Source organism: Odontesthes bonariensis, chromosome 11 (genome assembly GCF_027942865.1).
Source record: "Odontesthes bonariensis isolate fOdoBon6 chromosome 11, fOdoBon6.hap1, whole genome shotgun sequence".
In the NCBI taxonomy this organism is placed as follows: domain Eukaryota; kingdom Metazoa; phylum Chordata; class Actinopteri; order Atheriniformes; family Atherinopsidae; genus Odontesthes; species Odontesthes bonariensis.
In genome coordinates this window covers 12,238,415-12,258,344 of record NC_134516.1, presented here as the reverse complement: position 1 = coordinate 12,258,344, position 19,930 = coordinate 12,238,415, and positions in this window count along the sequence as shown.

Genomic DNA, 19,930 nt, shown 5'->3' with positions numbered 1-19,930 from the left:
CGCAAAGAGAAGTGCAACACAAAGCAGAATGCAAATGCAACAAAACCTTGTCTCTCAGCCACAGTGGGAGCAGCATAGGTAGTTGAATGAACAATGATATGCAGTATTCTCCAGTTGCCAATGCTGTCTCCTTCAATGGGAAAAATTCAGTCGAGTGGGGCAAAAGATGATGGTTGTTCTCAGTCAAAACATAACAACTCGTTAGAAACATAATTGGAAGGTTGCAAAAGGGAAACATATAAGCAGAACAAGGAAGACGTTGAAGCATCAGGCAAGTAGACTCAAAGCAATACGCCTTAAAAATAAGAAATGACAAGCAAACGGGCAAAAACAGGAGTCGGTGACTGAACTGAAAGAAACTAGCTGTAGAAAATAGAATTAAATACAGCGAGAAATGAGAGTTCAAGCGTTTCCTCAGTAAAAAAAAAAAAAAAAAAGGCCAGCAAAAAATTGTGGATCTCAGCCTGATTGAAAATGTAAGGTGAACATTTGAGATAAGAATTATCCATGACAAGGTTCCATCCTACAAAGCTGATTTGTCAACTATCACACAAGAAAACTGGAACCTGGTTGATTGCCACAGACTGGAAATGCCCTCTGTGAACTACATTGAGATGACATAGATGCCATGACTAAGCTACATCAAGCTAACCTCCTCTCAATTTGCTCACCCAGCCTATAGGATCAGAGAGGCCTGCATTTGGCCCTGGTCCCTCTCTGTCTTTCTCCCCTTGCAGCACACAAAGCCTGCACGGACCCCTTCTCAGCTGACCCAGCCAAGGTGAGTGCACAGCTGGGAATCCACAGAGAGATGACCCAGAGTTAGCTTGAGCGCTAACTCCGACGGGACCAGAAGAAGCACTCACAATCCTTCTTCTAGAGAGCACAAGGGAGAATTACACCAAAGACTGGACCTTAAAGGATAAGATCGGTTTTTTTACATTGGGCCCTTGATTTCACATTATAACATGATGTTCTACTCACCCCTGCTTGTTGTTGGTCATTTGGAGCTGTTCCGAAGATATTCGCGAGGCGTCTGGCTGCTCTCTTGAGATATTCGGCCATGAAACGGTTTCCTATGGGCAAGCTTATACAGGCACAAACTATGCTGTTTATAATTTATTAATTACTGTACACTAGCACTGATAACGTGGAGGTGCGTCGCTTACTTAAAAAAAATCCGGGTTACTAATTTTGAATTTTAGAGCAGCCAGACGCCTCGCGAATATCTTCGGAACAGCTCCAAATGTTCAACAACAAGCAGGGGTGAGTAGAACATCATGTTATAATGTGAAATCAAGGGCCCAATGTCAAAAAACCGGTCTTATCCTTTAACTGGGCACGGGACCGTTTCCAGCCCCTTTTCACACTGGAACACAATGGACATGAGCACTAGCAGCAGTGCCACAGAAAACCCTCGTTGAGTTGAGTCGAGTTGTGACCTTGCATGCAAACTTGTCACCCCCCTTTTAGTTTACCTTGGCGCCTTAACATAAGTCACAAACTAATATTTGAAGTCTTTTTTTAAACAGAACGGGACACCCAGACAGGGATTTGAACATCCCGCCCTGCATTGTCTTTCCATCGTGGTGTATCATTTTTGCCATTCGCTTTCACATGCTGGCAAACATGCGTACACACTACACAGACAAAAAGACCACGGATCTCTAGGGAACTTGCGCTACGCATTTTCATTGTTGTAGCTTCTCTGCGTAAGAAGAGGAACGAAAAAAAAGCATAATCTACTCACTTTAAGATGTTTTGCTTAAAGCAAATCCTTTCAATACCACTTGTTCCAACCAGTCAAGCTGAGAAAGACAGCAAAATAATTAATTGAACAAAGGTTCACTTATACTGAAGTGTGCTACATTAAAGGGATAGTTCGCCTCTTTTGACACGAAGCTGTATGACATCCCATATTAGCAACATCATTTATGAACATTGGGCCTCATGCAAGAACATTTTCGTATTTTTATTCTAAATTTCTCTTACTTTTTTCGTAAGAAGGTCTCGTACGAACACGCCACGTCAGATTCAACAAGCGCTCTTAACTTCGGAAAAAGTGTGTAAACGACCTGCGTAAATGATGAATCACACCTGTGCGTATCTTAAGTTCACGTGCACGAGGATAGTAGATTTGCATACTCCACGCCCTAAATGATACCATATAAGGCTGTGCTTCCTCACTGCTGTGCCAGGAAGTGTTGAGTGCTGAGAATACGGGCTCTGAGATTAAAGTTCTGCTTTCAGAGATCCAAAAAGGAAAATCTGTCATTTTTAGCAGTGTCAGCAGTGGACGGGACCTGCTAAAGTGAAGAAATGGGAAGCAATTATGAGTGCTGTTAATACCATGTCAGCGAAATAAAAAAATAAATGGTTTGATATGAAAATGGCTTAAAAAAAAACGTCTCGCCCTGGGCAGGCGATCGATGACTGCAACTAAAGCCGTGCAATCAGTTGTTGCCTCATCATGATGGCACTTTGATGGGGTGGTCCATGAGGGGGGTCTTCTGGCACCACAGCTTCTTGTCTGCCTGGGCTGGTTCAGGTTGTAGGAGACCCTCGTTCATGGCAATATTGCGCAAATCTGGCATGCCTCCTCTGGGCTATTTTGCCCCCAGCTGTATCGAGACACACCCACCTGGCCTTCAGCAGTGCGCTCCACAACGGCACGGGTGTTTTGATGCGTATATGTCTCGTGCTCCAATTATGATTGGCAGTCCAGCCACGGCATGAAAGTCCCTCTTAATTTGCACTTGTTGGACAGCGGCGTATGGGAATTTGATGTACCGTGGGTGATAAACTGATGAGAGCTTTGATGACCAAGGGGAGCGCACGGCTCACAGAGGACTGGGACACTCCGATCTGTCTCCAATCTCCCTCTGAAAGGTTCCCGTGGCCAAAAATCCAAGGGTGGTGAGGACCTGGACCTGTGGTGGAATTGGGTTTGATCGGCGTGTTTCTCTCTGGAGTTGTGGCTCTAGCAATTAAGCTGCATATTTGTAGCAGCACAGTCCTTGGCAATCTGAATCGCGATCTCAGCCATTCGTCTGTCTCCACACGCTCTCTTCCAAGAGCCTGACGCGCTGAGGCGTCCAAAAGTCGCAAGTCAGCCGCTGGTTACGCTTCCCGTTATATACAGATTCAAATTAACCTTCGATTAGTGCATATTTGAAGTCAAACAGAATAATGTCAGCATCATTGTTGGGTATAATGTATATATTTATTTATGTTTTCTTCAAAGTAATTAAATATACAATCCATTAGTCAAGCAAACGTGATTTGAATAACAGCGGACTATTTTACGAAACTCCTACGACAGGTCTGGATCACTCGTAAATTCTGTTCGTACCTGAAAGAAAACGTAAAATACGAAAAGATTGGTGAATGCGCAAATTCTCTTAAATCACTCGTACGGACGATTTAAGAACAAATCTGTGCGTACGAACGCTTCTTGCATGAGGCCCATTGACTTACCCCCTGCTGCGTCCTGTGAGCCGAGTTCCAGCCTCGTTTTGGCGTTGACGAAGGTAGTCTGGCTAGTTGGCTGGGACTTAAAAAATAAAGCGTTTTGCTTCTCAAAACAATATGCGTTCAAAAGAGTAATACATTTGCATCACAAAATCGTTATCCAGAAAAAGTCAGACCTCACAATCGCTTGGCGCTATTTTTGCCTCCCTTCATATCAATGCGTACAGCCACCTGACGATAGCCGCACCTGTTACGGTGTTTACTGCTCGGAAGCAGGGGACTGTTCAGTCTGCACTTCGGTCTGCACAGTCTACACAGCCCGTAGTGATACGAAGGTAGAGAGAAATAGCGCCAAGCGATTGTGAGGTCTGACTTTTTGAGATGCAAACGTATTACCTACTCTTTTGAACGCATATTGTTTTGAGAAGCAAAACCCTTTATTTTCGGGACCCCAGCCAACTAGCCGGACTACCTTCGTCAACGCCAAAACGAGGCTGGAACTCGGCTCACAGGACGCAGCAGGGGGTAAGTCGTTGTTCATAAATGATATTGCTAATATGGGATGTCATACAGCTTCATGTCAAAAGAGGCGAAGTATCCCTTTAAATTATGGGGAAAATGGACAGATATTAAATGTGGCCCTCTGTGAGAAAATTACAAAAAGTATTGCCCTGATTCTAAACTACCTAAGACTTTCACCCTCCTGAAATCTCCCATTGCCGAGTCTCTCAACTCCATTCGGTCCATGTATGGTATATACGAAAGTCATGTACTCCTAATAACACCCAATTTTATGCCCATCACATCCATTTTCAACAATACTATTATCTCCCCCTCTCTATTTGTCTCTCTCAAATAAACACTGCCCTGCGAAAGGAATAAAATCTCGTGGCCACACAGGTCTAAATGGACTTCTTCATGGTCTATTTGTATGTGGTGTCTAGGCTCGCCCATTTAGATCATTTTATCAAGACAATGAAGTGAAACATTCCACAGAGTCAAAATTATCATTTTTTTTTGTTTTTGTTCTGGTTTGCTCAGACTGCACAGGTCTATCAGCTTCCGCGTTCCTCAGAAGATCTTGATTTTTATTCGGACATGTCTTTTTTTTGGTGGAGTTGAACACATTCCGTACAAAATTTGAAAAAAATATATGAACGCAACATTAAAGGATAAGACCGGTTTTTTTACATTGGGCCCTTGATTTCACATTATAACATGATGTTCTACTCACCCCTGCTTGTTGTTGGTCATTTGGAGCTGTTCCGTAGATATTCGCGAGGCGTCTGGCTGCTCTCTTGAGATATTCGGCCATGAAACGGTTTCCTATGGGCAAGCTTATACAGGCACAAACTATGCTGTTTATAATTTATTAATTACTCTACACTAGCACTGATAACGTGGAGGTGCGTCGCTTACTTAAAAAAATCCGGGTTACTAATTTTGAATTTTAGCCGAATGAATAAATAGGCAGCAGGTCTGTGGGCTGCCTGTGGCAGTAGCATGACGAGGACGTCAGTAACACCCACTTTACAACAAAAAAATCAAAATTACAATAACCCGGATTTTTTTAAGTAAGCGACGCACCTCCACGTTATCAGTGCTAGTGTAGAGTATTTAATAAATTATAAACAGCATAGTTTGTGCCTGTATGAGCTTGCCCATAGGAAACCGTTTCATGGCCGAATATCTCAAGAGAGCAGCCAGACGCCTCGCGAATATCTTCGGAACAGCTCCAAATGTTCAACAACAAGCAGGGGTGAGTAGAACATCATGCTATAATGTGAAATCAAGGGCCCAATGTCAAAAAACCGGTCTTATCCTTTAATGTCCCAAGTTTCAGTTTGAACTCCACCCAAAGTTTAAGGGTTTGAAATGAATTGGAATGATTCACATAAAGCAAGCTTATTTCATACGTGATTCAGTGAGTGATGGCATCCAGTCCACAACCTAAAAGCATCAGCAGTTGATGTGCATTTCTTTTTGCTAATTTTGAAATTTTGAAATTTCTTTGAGTGAAAAAAAAACATCTTAAATTAACATTCAGGACTTAAAATTAACATTCTGTAGGCAAGCTATACTTTTACACCTTCAGTCTCTCTCCCGCTTTTTTTTTGGGGGGGGGATTTAAATAGCCGGAAAGAGACTGAAGGAAATTGCTGCTTCATTCCGTAATAACACGGAGACGGAGAAGTTTTACACCGGAACTGTGCCGACAACAGGATGGATTTTATCCATGGATTTTAAACCTCTGCTTTCTACAGTACTTACCAAGGCTTTGCAGGCCTATATCTTGAAAGAAAAAACAATCCTGACTTGGTGTGCAGTCTTGAAGAGTCACTATTGAAGTATTTTTTTATTTAATACTAAAAATGCACCTTATTCTCCAGGAGCTGATTTTGACATACCCTGTGATGTTTTGCCAACAGATTCTCACTTTGTTTAGCCTTATAGATGAACCACCATATCAGCTAAAATGGCAACTTTAAGTGCCAAACCCGATCTAGTGATCCAGCAATGAAATGACAAGAAACTGCCAAGAAACATTTTAGAGCTAACTGGACGCTTACTTTCTTAATCCTCAAAAACTGGGCTTTAAAGGACCCTATAATTTTATGTTGGTGAAAATATAAATTGAAAAACAATGCAACATTTTACACGGTGAAATGGTAGGGACCCAAAAGTTGTTTGCTAACAGAGGGTAAATGATAAAGTATAGTGGGAAAGTTTTCAGTGAGCAAAGTTCTCATCAAGATGGTACTAAGAAGGGAAAAATTAAATAATTTTCTTAAATGAAGAGCAATGCAGCACCATCCACTACTATCCCCCTCCGCTCCCCTTTAAAAATGCTGTTATTATGGTATGAGGCCAATGTGATACATCAAACAAATGCATTAGGGGATGATCTAATTAACTGCGTTGTAAAGCCATTTGGTCTTCAGGAGTAGATGCTCCTGACCGGTGCCCTGATGAAGAAATATTTGCACGTGTGAAAGGGATCAGCAGCGCAGTCATTCTTTTGAATTACACCAAAGATTTATGCCTGCACAATTACCGTAGCTTTACAACTAAAATGATTCATCCATGCACCATCCAGACTTCTTGTGTTGCTGATTAATTACTGAATAAATACTTGTGTTGTGATATTTATTTTTTTTTGAGATTTTGTGTGATTGGTTTATGAATGTCTGTGTCACTTCAAATGCTGCCAACAATTTTTTTTTTTTTTTTTTGTGGTTCCTACGTGACAAATCACAAACTAGATAGAAAGGAACGCTTGGCTCAAACATGACCCCTATCTGCAGATTTCACAGGCCTGCATTTGACGTTGAATGATGACATTAATTTAAGGTGAGTGTTGCTGATCCAAAACATAGCCGGGTTCCACCAGACGAGGCCCCTTCTTTGAGCCACACCTGGCCCTCACAACGCTGGCCATAACCCATGTCAAAGCCAGGTTTTTTTTTTTTTTTTACATTGGGCCATATTTGGATTATACAACACATGCCATAGCCCAAGTTAGGCCCTACTTGTGTTGTTTGGACCATATCTAGTGCACAGAGCTCTTGCCAGTGCTATAACTGAGTCTTAGGTGCAAAAAAATGTGTGTGTGTGTGTGTGTGTGCAATGTGAATGATCTTGGCAATCGCCTTACCCATACATAAGTGAAGTTTATATTCATGGTTTTCAGGAGCCACTTCAAACTTTATCAGTATTATCTCCTGGTTTCATAGGTGTGGCCACAGTGGGCCCTTTTCCACCTGGTAGGAACTTTAGTCGGGTGTTACCATCCATTCTGGTTCCCGTTAAACACATAAACATTGTTCGGTGGTAAAATAGCTAATTACCTTTCTGAATTCTTCCTTCGTCTTTAATGCTATATGTCAGGTGCTGACATGTTTATGCAAGAAAATGGGCAAACATGCTTGTCAAATGTTAATATGTCAACATTCTGACCTGAAGCCGTCAAATCCTCTCTTAAGCCCTCGAAGTGGCAGGTGCTAGCCCTGAAAAGCACAGGCTGGCCACTTTTGGCCTGCCAGTGTAACAGCGTCTAAAGTAGGCTTTACGTCTCACGCGCAGATGGCAATAAAGAACTTATTTGAGATTTATGTAAGGCGTTTCTGATTCATTTTCATTTTTTTTTTTTACTAGAGATATCTTTCCTGAAGATTCAAATCTCCTCAATTTTTTCCTGTTATTTTTAATAAAACTCTATCGTGCTGAACTATTCAGCCCCTTTCCATGCCTCCCCTTTATGTTTCAACCTTCTTTCCTCCATTTCTTCGAGGTCACGTACGGCAGCCCAACCCTCTCTCCCTTGTTTTCCTCCTCTCCCCCTTCCCCTCTCTACCCTCTCTCATTGTAAGAACCAACAAGTCTGTCAGACAGAAAGAGGTCAGACTTCTTATCCAAGCTTCATAATGGTTTCTGAAAAGCGGAGCACAGTGCATTGCAATAATTAGCAAACCATTGGACAATAGACGCTGCATAATCAGTATGGAGATGTATGCTGTCCGCCTGCCTCTTTATGCCTTTCCAGAACAAAACGGAACACTCACTATTTCTGCTTCCTTGGAGTATGTATTCATTTGTGAAGCTTTTCATTCCCTGTCTTGTGCTATACTGTATTTTTTGTTAGCTACTTTATCATGTTACTTTTTTTTCTCTCCTCCTTTGCCCTTATTTTGTTCAATCTTCTTTGTCTCTCTTCTCACTAAAAACCTTTGCTAATGTCTTCATTCTAAACCCCCCCTCCTACTTTTTGAAATGGCAACAGGTAACAGAAGAGAACAGAACTGACAAAACAGCAGCTTACTTCAATTCTCAGCAGGATGGGGAGGTGTATACAGGATCAGGAGGTTACGCAATGATTTTGTGACTTTCTGTTCAAGTCTGATGTGGTCCAGGGTTGAGGGGCAGTAGGTGTCCACCTGGTGGCCCCCAGACACAGTTAAGCCTCCTGATATGCAATGGTTATTTTCGATTTCTCCTTCAAAACTAGTTTTGCGTAATCATTCTGTATCCGACTGTAAAAACGTGGCAGTAAAAAATATAAATCAGAGTGAACATTAGGTAAATTATTCAGAACTAAAGAGCCATGTCTCCTTCACATGCAATCAGTGTGCATAATGATTAATGTTCCTTGGCAGAGTACACGGTGAAGGAAAACCGTAGGTGCTGAAGATGGGCTGCCTTTAACTTTGGGATTTCTATTATCATGCATTTTTATGGAATAATGGCCCGCTGCTTTCCTTGAACATACTTTTCAGTAGCTTTAATGGTCTTATTTATAAATACTTTAAATTTCAGATAAATGAATGTTCCCCACAATAATTAGAAATATTATTTATTTTCTTTTGTATTTCTGACAGCTCGGATTCTTTCTTTATAGTTGCCGTTTCTTTATGATTTTTTAAGTTGCCTTTTTTTTCCCGTTAGTTTCACCCTTACAAAGGGGTCCAATTTCATTCTCCAAAGCAAAATTGATACACAGCTTGGTTTTCATTAAAACAAACGGTGTCAATATTAATGCTTTCATTTTAAAGTGTAGATTTAAGCTATCAAAGTGTGTCTTGGAGGCTTTTTTTTTTTCCAATTGCCGTCTAGTAGTGTATCGGATACATGATTTCATTTTCTTCCTCAATGCAGAGAATTGCTCTGTCTGTTGCGCTTTCATACGGACTGACCTTGAAAGTGTAATAATGTCACATTCTGGAAACTGGATAAAGTATTTGGAGCATTCTTTGAACAGGAGATGTTGACCCATTTTCACAATGCTCTAAAATAAGATTATGAATACAAATACAACATTGATGTGAAGCGTTTTGCCGGCTTATTGCCTCTACTTTATTATACACAAGTTGTTATACACAAAATACAACATTGCTGCGGTTGCAAGTCACAGGTCCCACTTCTGATCCTGACACTCAACTTTATCTTTAATCAAAGAACTGCTATCCCAGACGTCTGACTAATCAGAAAACAATGTCGTTCACATAAAAAAAACCTCTTTATATATTCGTATATCAACCATGACAATATTGCCCCGCACGTCTTAAGTGCTTAAACCTTATTTGGGCTGATTGGAGTGAAGCCGTGGTGTAAATATCAAGTTGCAGTTTGAGGACAAGTGATTCACAACAATTGTTACACTAATAGCCACATGTTTGATGCCTGTTTTTTAAGGTGTTCTCGTGGTCTTTATTGAAAACTATGATTCCCCACGGGGGACACACCTCAGCGGGCCTGCATCAGGTTTAAAGAGGATATCATGACTGAAAGGCCATTATACATTCAATTTAATCCTCTTATAATTTTTTATATGTACTTTATCATACGTGTAAGTTGACTGCATGATTTCACACATCATAGTCTGTTTTAAAGTACATAAATATACATTTTGATTCATACAACCTGCCTACAAACATACAGGATCTGTGATAAATCTTGTTTAAACTCTGTTACCTGATCCACTCCGCTACATTACTTGATGACTTTACTTTAATTCCATTAGGTTGTGTAACACCTATTTAAAATACCAAGACTGTCCTCAATTCAATGTCTTTACACTATATACAAGATATTCCCATGCAATGTACTCCATCTCCTCCCATGATGACTTGTCAGGGCCCACAAAATAATCTGAAATTGTGTTTATCTTGTGATAAAAGTGGCTCTTATGTACTTTTACAGAACGCTCATAAAAGACAAACATTTCTAATCTTCAGGTTATATGAAATGTCTCGGGGAAAAAAATAAAAATTTGATGACAGATTATTACAGCGAGAAAATGCATGAAAGATGCAATTTAGTTAATGTTTTCTCTTGAGAAAATATGGCATTAAAATTTTAAAGTACAACAAGTGTGAATAATTGCAAATAAAAACTTTGGTATCTAACTTATGAGGCCCACTGTTTTCAAAACGAGAATATTTTTTTCATTATCTTTCACAACATCAGAGAAGACTTTTTTTTTTAAACAAGACCTCCATGATTGAAAGACATTTAAGGAATTTGTAAAGAAGCTTCAAAACATCGGAAATGCACCATTGAAAGTTGAACATCTTATTTTAATTGAATGAGAAAGAATGAAAAAAAAAGTTTAATCAGTTTTTTTTTTTAAAACTGCTTTTGGTGATCCTTTACAAGACAGCAGCAATTCGCATAAAGGCACAGCTCTCTCTGATTAGAACCAAACCAAGGTCAGCACCTTTATAATTGTACATTTTTAAGGGCTATTCACTACTTACTATTGTGAGTATAAAGAGAACTTGAAGTTTCCTTGAATAATTCAATTGAAAGAGGAGCACACTGTATTGACATTGTGCCTATGGATGGGAAAAAGACGTTATTACACACAGTTCTGATCATATCCCATACTCTGACATATAGCCCATCATGGCAGTTCAATTTGATTTCAATTCAGTTTTATTTATATGAGGCCAAATTACAATAAATGCCATCTCAAGGCACTTCATTAATGGAGTTCAATTCATTGTAATCATAATCCAATCAAATCCAATTTGATAAATTAAAAATGAGTCCAATTCATACATACAGAGCCAATTCAAAAGCTATTTCCTAGCTAAGGAAACCAACAGATTGCACAAAACTTCTCTTCAGTCCAATCTCCTGTCCTGTGCGTGCATGAGGCGACTGTGGAGAGAAACGACTCCCTTTTAACAGGAAGAAACCTCTGACAGAACCAGAATCAGGAAGGGTGGCCATCCGCCTCGACCAGCTGGGGTTTGAGAAGACAGAAAAGAGGGGACAACAAACACCGTAACACCATTCAAAGGATACCTGTTGAGACAGGGAAACACAAGTTAATGACCACAATAATGTCACATGAGAAATTAAACAAAAGTGCAAAGTGAGGAAAGGTGTGACATAGGAGCTTTATCAAAAAGGAAAGTTTTAAGTCTGATCTTACAGTTAGAGAGGGTGTCTGCTTCCCGGACATTTACTGGCAGCTTATTCCACAATAGAGGGGCCTGATAACTGAAGGCTCTGCCTCCCATTCTACTTTTAGAAACTCTGGGAACCACAAGTAAACCTGCAGTTTGGGAACAAAGTGCTCTGTTAGGAAAATATCTAACAATGAGATCTTTAAGATATGATGGAGCTCGGTCATTAAGAGCTTTATATGTCAGGGGAAAGAATCTTAAATTCTATTCTGAATTTAACAGGGAGCCAATGAAGAGAAGCTAAAACTGGAGAAATATGATCTCTCCTGTTAGACTCTGGCTGCAGCATTTTGGATCAGCTGGAGGCTTTTCAGAGAATATGAGGGACAGCCCAATAATAAAGAATTACAGTAGTCCAATCTTGAAGTAACAAATGCATGAATTAGTTTTTCTGCATCACTCTGAGACAAGATGTTCCTGATTTTAACAATATCATGAAGATGACAGAAGGCAGTCCTAGAAACCTGTTTTATATGCGAGTCAAATGATAAATTCTGGTCAAAAATGACTCCAAGGTTCCTCACTGTAGAACTAGAAGCCAAGGAAATACCATCTAGAGTAACTATATAGCCAGACAGTTTCTCTCTGAAACGCTCAGGTCCAAAGATAACGACTTCAGTTTTGTCTGAATTTAGAAGCAGGTCATCCTGAAGTCATCCAGGTCTTTATGTCTTAAAGACATGCTTGTAGTCTGACCAACCTATTGGTTTCATCAGGTTTCATAGATAAGTACAGCTGAGTATCATCAGCATAGCAATGGAAATTTATGCCATGCTGTCTAATGACTAATGCAGTTCCTTTAATCCCAATAACATGTTATTGTGTGACATATTAGGTTGTGTGTTCTTTCTTTTTTCCCCCCTTTTTTCGATTTGCATGCAAGGTCGTTAATTTTCTCAAAACCGAGGACTTAATGAGTGGAAGGCCGAGAAGCTGAACGGGATGCAAATAATAACATTTGATAATGCAGAGCTACAAAAGAGTGGAAGAGGCTTCCCATTCACTGAGATGGGAATTGAGGTGAATATGCACAGTAATTACATATTGGTGCGCTTTAATTATGAGGCTACATGGGGAGCAGGGCAGAAAAAAAAGAAAGATTAAAAAAAAACAAGAGCACATAAATTAAACATTTGAAATAAAGACACAATGAGGCAGAGGGAATCTATGAGAGGAATGAGCAAAGCAAGAAAAATGACCATGGTTCGACCTGAACAGACACATTATTTGCAAAGTAACCCTTTTGGTAAAATGGCCCTGGTAATAGATGAAAAATCTTCAGTCCAAGAAAAAAAATCAATACATTCAAAGAAGGGCTTTTAAAGTGTGTCCTTATATCTAATTTTGATTGTGGTCCAACAATACTATGTAGGATTTTATGATTTAACAGTCATGCCACTTTTAACTGCCTCTACACAAATTTTGGAGATTTCTTTGGATTTAACTACAACTGAATGTCCTCACTTCTCCCTGAGTTCTTCAGCCCTTATACTGAGTGTTTCTCAGAATACAGTCCTTTGAGGATGTGGGCCTTGACGCATGATATATTTGCTTTTAATTCTTCTTTTTACCGTCTTTGCGCTTGAATTCTGCCAATTCAGTCCGACAGATTGATTGATTTATGTACAATCAAGTATCGAACAAATAATCTCAACTTTGCACTTACCTACAGGACTTGCAAAGTGAATGTTATTACTAACATTCCACCAATGGTACAAGTGGATTTTTCTACTTAGTGGTATCAAATCAAACCGAAAGCATTGACCTGGAAAACAGTGAAATATAAAACTTACCACATCAGATATCCACCACATCAAATACAGCTTCTTTGTCAGTACTGTAGTGCTGAAATATTCAGGGTTTATTCAAGTCTTATATTTACTCACATTTATTCTTGCATTAATTGACCACAACTTGCTGATAATCTTGCATAATCTCTTCCTATTATAAAAGCGATTTTAGGAATGTTTTTGGGCTGCAGCCAACCGGTTGGGCTAAGACAATAACATGGCCTGGTTCAGGTTATAAAAAGTTCATGGTTGGGGCTAAAATACATTCATTTCACAACAAGATAATCAACTGCATGGACACCATTCTGCTGGATGCCTTAGTTACATGTCAATGGAACACATTACACTAAAACTTTGTCACTTCCTGGTTGGCTTTCGGCAATAACGTCACCGGGGTAGGTTTAGAAACAAAAACCACACGTGTACGGCCAAGAATAACTTATATTTACAACCCCATCGTCACCTTCACAGACACAATTTTTCAAGCTCACACGCAGTTGCTGTCGCAACCACTAGAGGCAGCATGGTATAATAACAGGTTGTTTCGGGCCTTCACAAACAAATGCCTCATTGTGACATATTAAGATAAGGTCGGTCTTGATAAAACCAGGTCTAAACATCCTCAGAGGCGCACTGCTGCTGGATCGGAAAGCGGAAGAAAAAAAAAATCTAATAAGAGACGGAATATCCAATCATCATCAGTGTGTAGCCTACAGGAGGAGTCTGTGCCTCATGCATATGCACGCTGTGACTGACATACATAGGGAATCATCTAAACTGAATATAAACTTAATCACAGTTAAAGAACACACGGACACCATTTAGTGATGAACAATCAGAAACATAAGTGTTATTAGTTGTTGCCTCAACCAAGATCAGAGAAAAATTTAGGCTTTATTTGACCTACATCCTCTTTAGAATCCAAAAAACATTTGATATAGATTAATATATTGGAGAACCTTTTTGGATGGATGGGTAGACAGAGACCTTTTAGCATAGGAATGAGGGGTGTGAGGAGTCGGCATAGAGTGGACAGATGTGCTCTAATGTGTTTTGGCCCGTTTTCTTATCGAATGTAACACACACACATATGCCTGTTATCGATCACTTTGTGTTACAATGTGGACGGGACAATAGTCTTTTCTCGCTTTCTGTCTTTAGCTAATTGTCTATTTCTTTACCTCTGAAAATCTCATGTTGCCATTCATTGCACATCAACTTATTATCACGTATGCAAAAACAAATACACAGGCTGGTCCACACACATGTGTGCATCGCCTGTTTAGATGGAAAGAAAGCTAATGTGTCATCTAACCGCCCGGTGCATCCTCTGCTGCTGATTTCAGCCAATCACACAATTAGAGAGCTTGATGACCCATCTGTCCACATGATTGGCTGATGGATGTGCCTGAGTGTGTGTGTTTGTGTGTGCATCTCAGTGTGAAAGGGTCTCACGAGCCCCCAAACACATCTAGCCAGCGACAATTTTCTTTTGTTACCCGCTACCACTGACATTTTCAGAGAGAGACTGAGAGCTAATGCGAGCTTGTGAACAACTTAATAACACTTGAACCAGTTTGCCAACTTGGAGAAATGATTTCATTCAATTAGATAATTCTCTCCCTCCCTCTGTCGTTCCCCTTGTTCTATGGAATGAGTAATTTGTGATATAATAGCCGCATAATGGCTTAAAAGTGGGTTCAGCAGGAAAAAAATGACAGATTTAGTCTGAATGGAAAGTGAAATGCTGAGGCAGATGACGCCCAGGAGTCAACACCAACAAGCTGTATGTGCCATGAAAGGAACCATTTCTATACAGGTGTATAGAATACACACATACATATAATGGACACACACACACACTGCTTTCGCTCTATTTGCTGTCCATTAACAGTATGTGGTGCTGAGCGATAGGAGAGATGATAGCATCTTCTCTGATGGTATCTGTTATCGAAGTACACGCGTCCTTCAGGCGTCCATCGTGCTATCGCTTCTCTCATCTCTCCTCTATCTCTCATGCCATCCTTCTCCCTCGCCTCCTGTCTTCTCACCTTCGCCTCTCCTCGGCTATACTTACTTCTTGCTTGTCACGTTTTTCTTCTTCCACTCCTTTCCCCCTAAATTTTTTTTTCTTCTATTTTCTCTTCTATTTGTCCTCCATCATGCAAAACGCTGGCCCAGCAGAGCAGTAGGGTCTGTGTACAAGGATACAGTTAAACAAGAGTGCAAGGAAAATTACAATGAATTTCCTCAAATTATTCAGCAAGAAGGTTGGATTGGTAAAATCCAAAAACCGCTGCAATGTCATCCCGAAATAAAGTTGAATTTATAAAAAAAAAAAAATTTCACCACTGATATGCTCACATTGTCTTGCAAAAGATTGGGAACGATGCAAGCCGTCCGATACAGCCATTTTAGCTAACTGTTGAGGATCTCGGTGGAGGATATTCTTGGCTGAATTGAATCACAGTTTAATGTATACTGGTTTTATTTACGTGTATGAAATGTGGTGTACGAATTAAACAGTCATTTATTAAGTAACTATTATTAGGACAGACATAACATAAACGGACAACATAAAACATTGCGCAATCAATTAAGGGTGCAACTGTAAGTTAAAGTAAGCTAGTTCTGAAGTGTGAAATATTTAAAAGCCAGAACAGGATATGATATCGATCTGGAGATGAGTTAAAAAATTGTGTGGCCTGTTTAAAAGAGCTGAGTTGTACTGCATTTAACTAATGAATCAAATTCACACATCGACCCTAATCCCGATATGTACCATTGAGGCTCTACTGCCTGAAGTAGGGCCTTTCTTCTTCTTTTTTTTTGTTTTGTTCTGTGCAGTTTTGGATGGGTCATACTGATACTAGTCCATGGTCACCAAATCAAACATAAAAATGACCTTCTGTTGTGAGGTAATGAACACAACTTAAACTTAGATAAATGGAATGAGGCCACACTAGAAGAGTGTCAGGGTGGGGTGGTGAGGTAGGACACGGACTTTCAGAAAAGAGACTGGATTTATTCACAAATATTCCAAAAAACAAATGAAAAACAAACAAAAGAAACTTGGCAAGGCATGGAAAAAATAAATACTTAGCTTAAAGCTGCGGTCGGCAACTTTTTTTTAGTCATATTAGCTTGAACTGTCATGGGATTCTGGAAGTAGAATATTAAATAGGCTGTTTAGGAAAAATAACGAAATCTGTAGCTCCCTCTGAAGCCTGTAATCATGCTTGCAAAAAACTGAGCGCTCCCGGCTGTTTTTAACCAATCAAGTTAGGGTGGAGGAATCCTACCTGTCAATCACAGCTTGTGCACACGCTGCTGAGCGTGAGTCTGCCCCAGCTTGTGTGCGCTCACACTGGTGTGAACTCACGTGCACAACCTCGTCCACAGAGGGGGAGGGGTTTGGGGGGCGATTCGGAGCTTGTTAGAGGTTGGGGGAGGGACCTGAAAGTTGTATCAGTTCAAATTTTCCGACTTTAGACTCGCAATTTTGAAAACCTGCCGACTGCAGCTTTAAGGTAGGTGACGAAGAACATGGGGTAGCACAGGAAACATGGCAAGGTGGTAACGAAGACAGGTAGGGAAGACAAGCAAAGATCCGACAAACAGACAGGGGAGACAGGAAACTAAATAGAGGGCTGGGAGTGATTGGAGACAGGGTGCAGCTGGTGACAATGACTGACAGGTGAGGGGAATGAACTAATGAACTGAGTGAAGGGAAACTAAAACATGGCAAAACTAAAAACTAAACATGGACTAGAAAACTAAGACATGAACTAAAAACCAAAACGTAACCTAAAACATAAAACTTAAAACATGACTCCCGTGGGCGTGACAAAGCCCCCCCGACCCAAAAGTCTAAGGGTGGGAGAGAGGGGCTCAAAGCCGGAGGCGGTCCAACGGGAGGCCAGACATCCGGCGGCGTGGCTGCAGGAGGCGGTGGTCTGGTGGGCGGGCAGAATTCCGATGACGTGGCGGCAGGAGGCGGTGGACGAGGGGGGAGCCCCCCCCCCCTTAAGGGATGGATCCCAGACATCCCCAAAGTCTGGGGGTGGGAGGGAGGGGCTCGGAACTGTGAGGCCATGGGCCAGGGCATGTGGCATGGTCAGGCGCTACGGCCTCTGTGGCATGGTCAGGCCCTGTGGCCTCTGTGGCATGGTCAGGCGCTACGGCCTCTGTGGCATGGTCAGGCCCTGTGGCCTCTGTGACATGGTCAGGCGCTACGGCCTCTGTGGCATGGTCAGGCGCTATGGCCTCTGTGGCATGGTCAGGCGCTACGGCCTCTGTAGCATGGTCAGGCGCTACGGCCTCTGTAGCATGGTCAGGCCCTGTGGCCTCTGTGGCATGGTCAGGCGCTACGGCCTCTGTGGCATGGTCAGGCCCTGTGGCCTCTGTGGCATGGTCAGGCCCTGTGGCCTCTGTGGCATGGTCAGGCCCTGTGGCCTCTGTGGCATGGTCAGACCCTGTGGCCTCTGTGGCATGGTCAGGCGCTACGGCCTCTGTGGCATGGTCAGGCCCTGTGGCCTCTGTGGCATGGTCAGGCGCTACAGCCTCTGTGGTATGTTCAGGCGCTACGGCCTCTGTGGTATGGTCAGGGGCTACGGCCTCTGTGGCATGGTCAGGCCCTGTGGCCTCTGTGGCATGGTCAGGCCCTGTGGCCTCTGTGGCATGGTCAGGTCCTGTGGCCTCTGTGGCATGGTCAGGCGCTACGGCCTCTGTGGCATGGTCAGGCCCTGTGGCCTCTGTGGCATGGTCAGGCGCTACAGCCTCTGTGGTATGTTCAGGCGCTACGGCCTCTGTGGTATGGTCAGGGGCTACGGCCTCTGTGGCATGGTCAGGCCCTGTGGCCTCTGTGGCATGGTCAGACCCTGTGGCCTCTGTGGCATGGTCAGACCCTGTGGCCTCTGTGGCATGGTCAGGCCCTGTGGCCTCTCTGGCATGGTCAGGCCCTGTGGCCTCTCTGGCATGGTCAGGCCCTGTGGCCTCTGTGGCATGGTCAGGTCCTGTGGCCTCTGTGGCATGGTCAGGCGCTACGGCCTCTGTGGCATGGTCAGGCCCTGTAACTGCTGGGGCCAGCTCTGGGACTGCTGGGGCCAGCACTGTGACTGCAGGGGCCTGCTCTGTGGCAGGGGCTAAGTCAGGCTCTATGGACTCCGTGGCTGTGGCTGGAGAGGAGCTGTACAGCGCGCCTACCTGTTCTGGTTTCATGCCAACAATGTCCAATGAGGCAGCGCGCTGCACTGTCCTGGCATGGCTCCATACATCGTCCAGTTTAGCCGTCCATTTCTGGAGTCTCTGCATCTTTAAAAGAAAGTTTAAGAGTTCGTTAGCCACCTGCAGTCTTTGGTATGCGGTGGTGTCCTGCTCCGTACAGCACCACAACTCGTCGTACAGATCCCAAAACTGGTCTGAGTCCGCCGCGTCCATGCTGGTCGGATCTTTCTGTCAGGGTGGGGTGGTGAGGTAGGACACGGATGCGGACTTTCAAAAAAGAGACTGGATTTATTCACAAATATCCAAAAAAACTAAGTACAAACAAAAGGCGCGGCTAAGCCGGATTCAGAAAACGGGACTATGAAAAACAAACAAAAAGACTTGGCAAGGCATGGAAAAAATAAATACTTAGCTTAAGGTAGGTGACGAAGAACATGGGGTAGCACAGGAAACATGGCAAGGTGGTAACGAAGACAGGTAGAGAAGACAAGCAAAGATCCGACAAACAGACAAGGGAGACAGGAAACTAAATAGAGGGCTGGGAGTGATTGGAGACAGGGTGCAGCTGGTGACAATGACAACAGGTGAGGGGAATGAACTAATGAACTGAGTGAAGGGAAACTAAAACATGGCAAAACTAAAAACTAAACACGGACTAGAAAACTAAGACATGAACTAAAAACCAAAACGTAACATAAAACTTAAAACATGAGTCCCGTGGGCGTGACAAAGAGCTGATTAATAAAATATTAGGGAGTGGTTACCGGAGACACTGTGCAACAGAGATGATTAAAAAAGCAAACATGTACATAGTCGAGACAGCAGATAGTGGGGCGGCTGTAGCATTGGAGGAAGAGCAGTTGCCTACCAATTGGAAGGTTGTTGGTTGGACTCCCGGCTTCTCTGGGCCACATGACGAAGTGTCTTTAGGCAAGACACTGATCCCCTCATTGCCTGCCGTGCCGATGCATCCATCGGTGTATGAATGTGAATGCGGAGAAGAAAAGCACTGCGTAGCCTTTATGGAAAAAGATGTGCTGTATGAGTGTGTGAGTGAATGGGTGAATGTGGCATATAGTGGGAAAGCAAGACTAGAAAAGCAATACGCAAGTACAGTCCATTTGCCGTTTTACAAGAATCAGGACGAGGGTCAATATGTCAGCTGGCATGTGTGTCCAAAACATTAAAAAACAGCAGTTAGTACGTGTTAATACTGCAGTGTGGACATAGGTTAAGACCTCACGAGTGAAAGAGAAATCTTTCCCCAGTGTAAGTATCCTCGGAAACCACGCACACTCAGCTCTGTGAGAAGAATTGACGCTTAAAACTTTAAGATTTGAATGAAGTCATTATTGTTTGACTTCTGAGCGCTTCTGAAGAGATATTTTGTGCCATGATTTCACCCAGGAAGAAGACTCAGGCAGCTGGTAATGAGTTTAAAACTAAAGCCTGGTTTATAGTCGGTAACGCAAG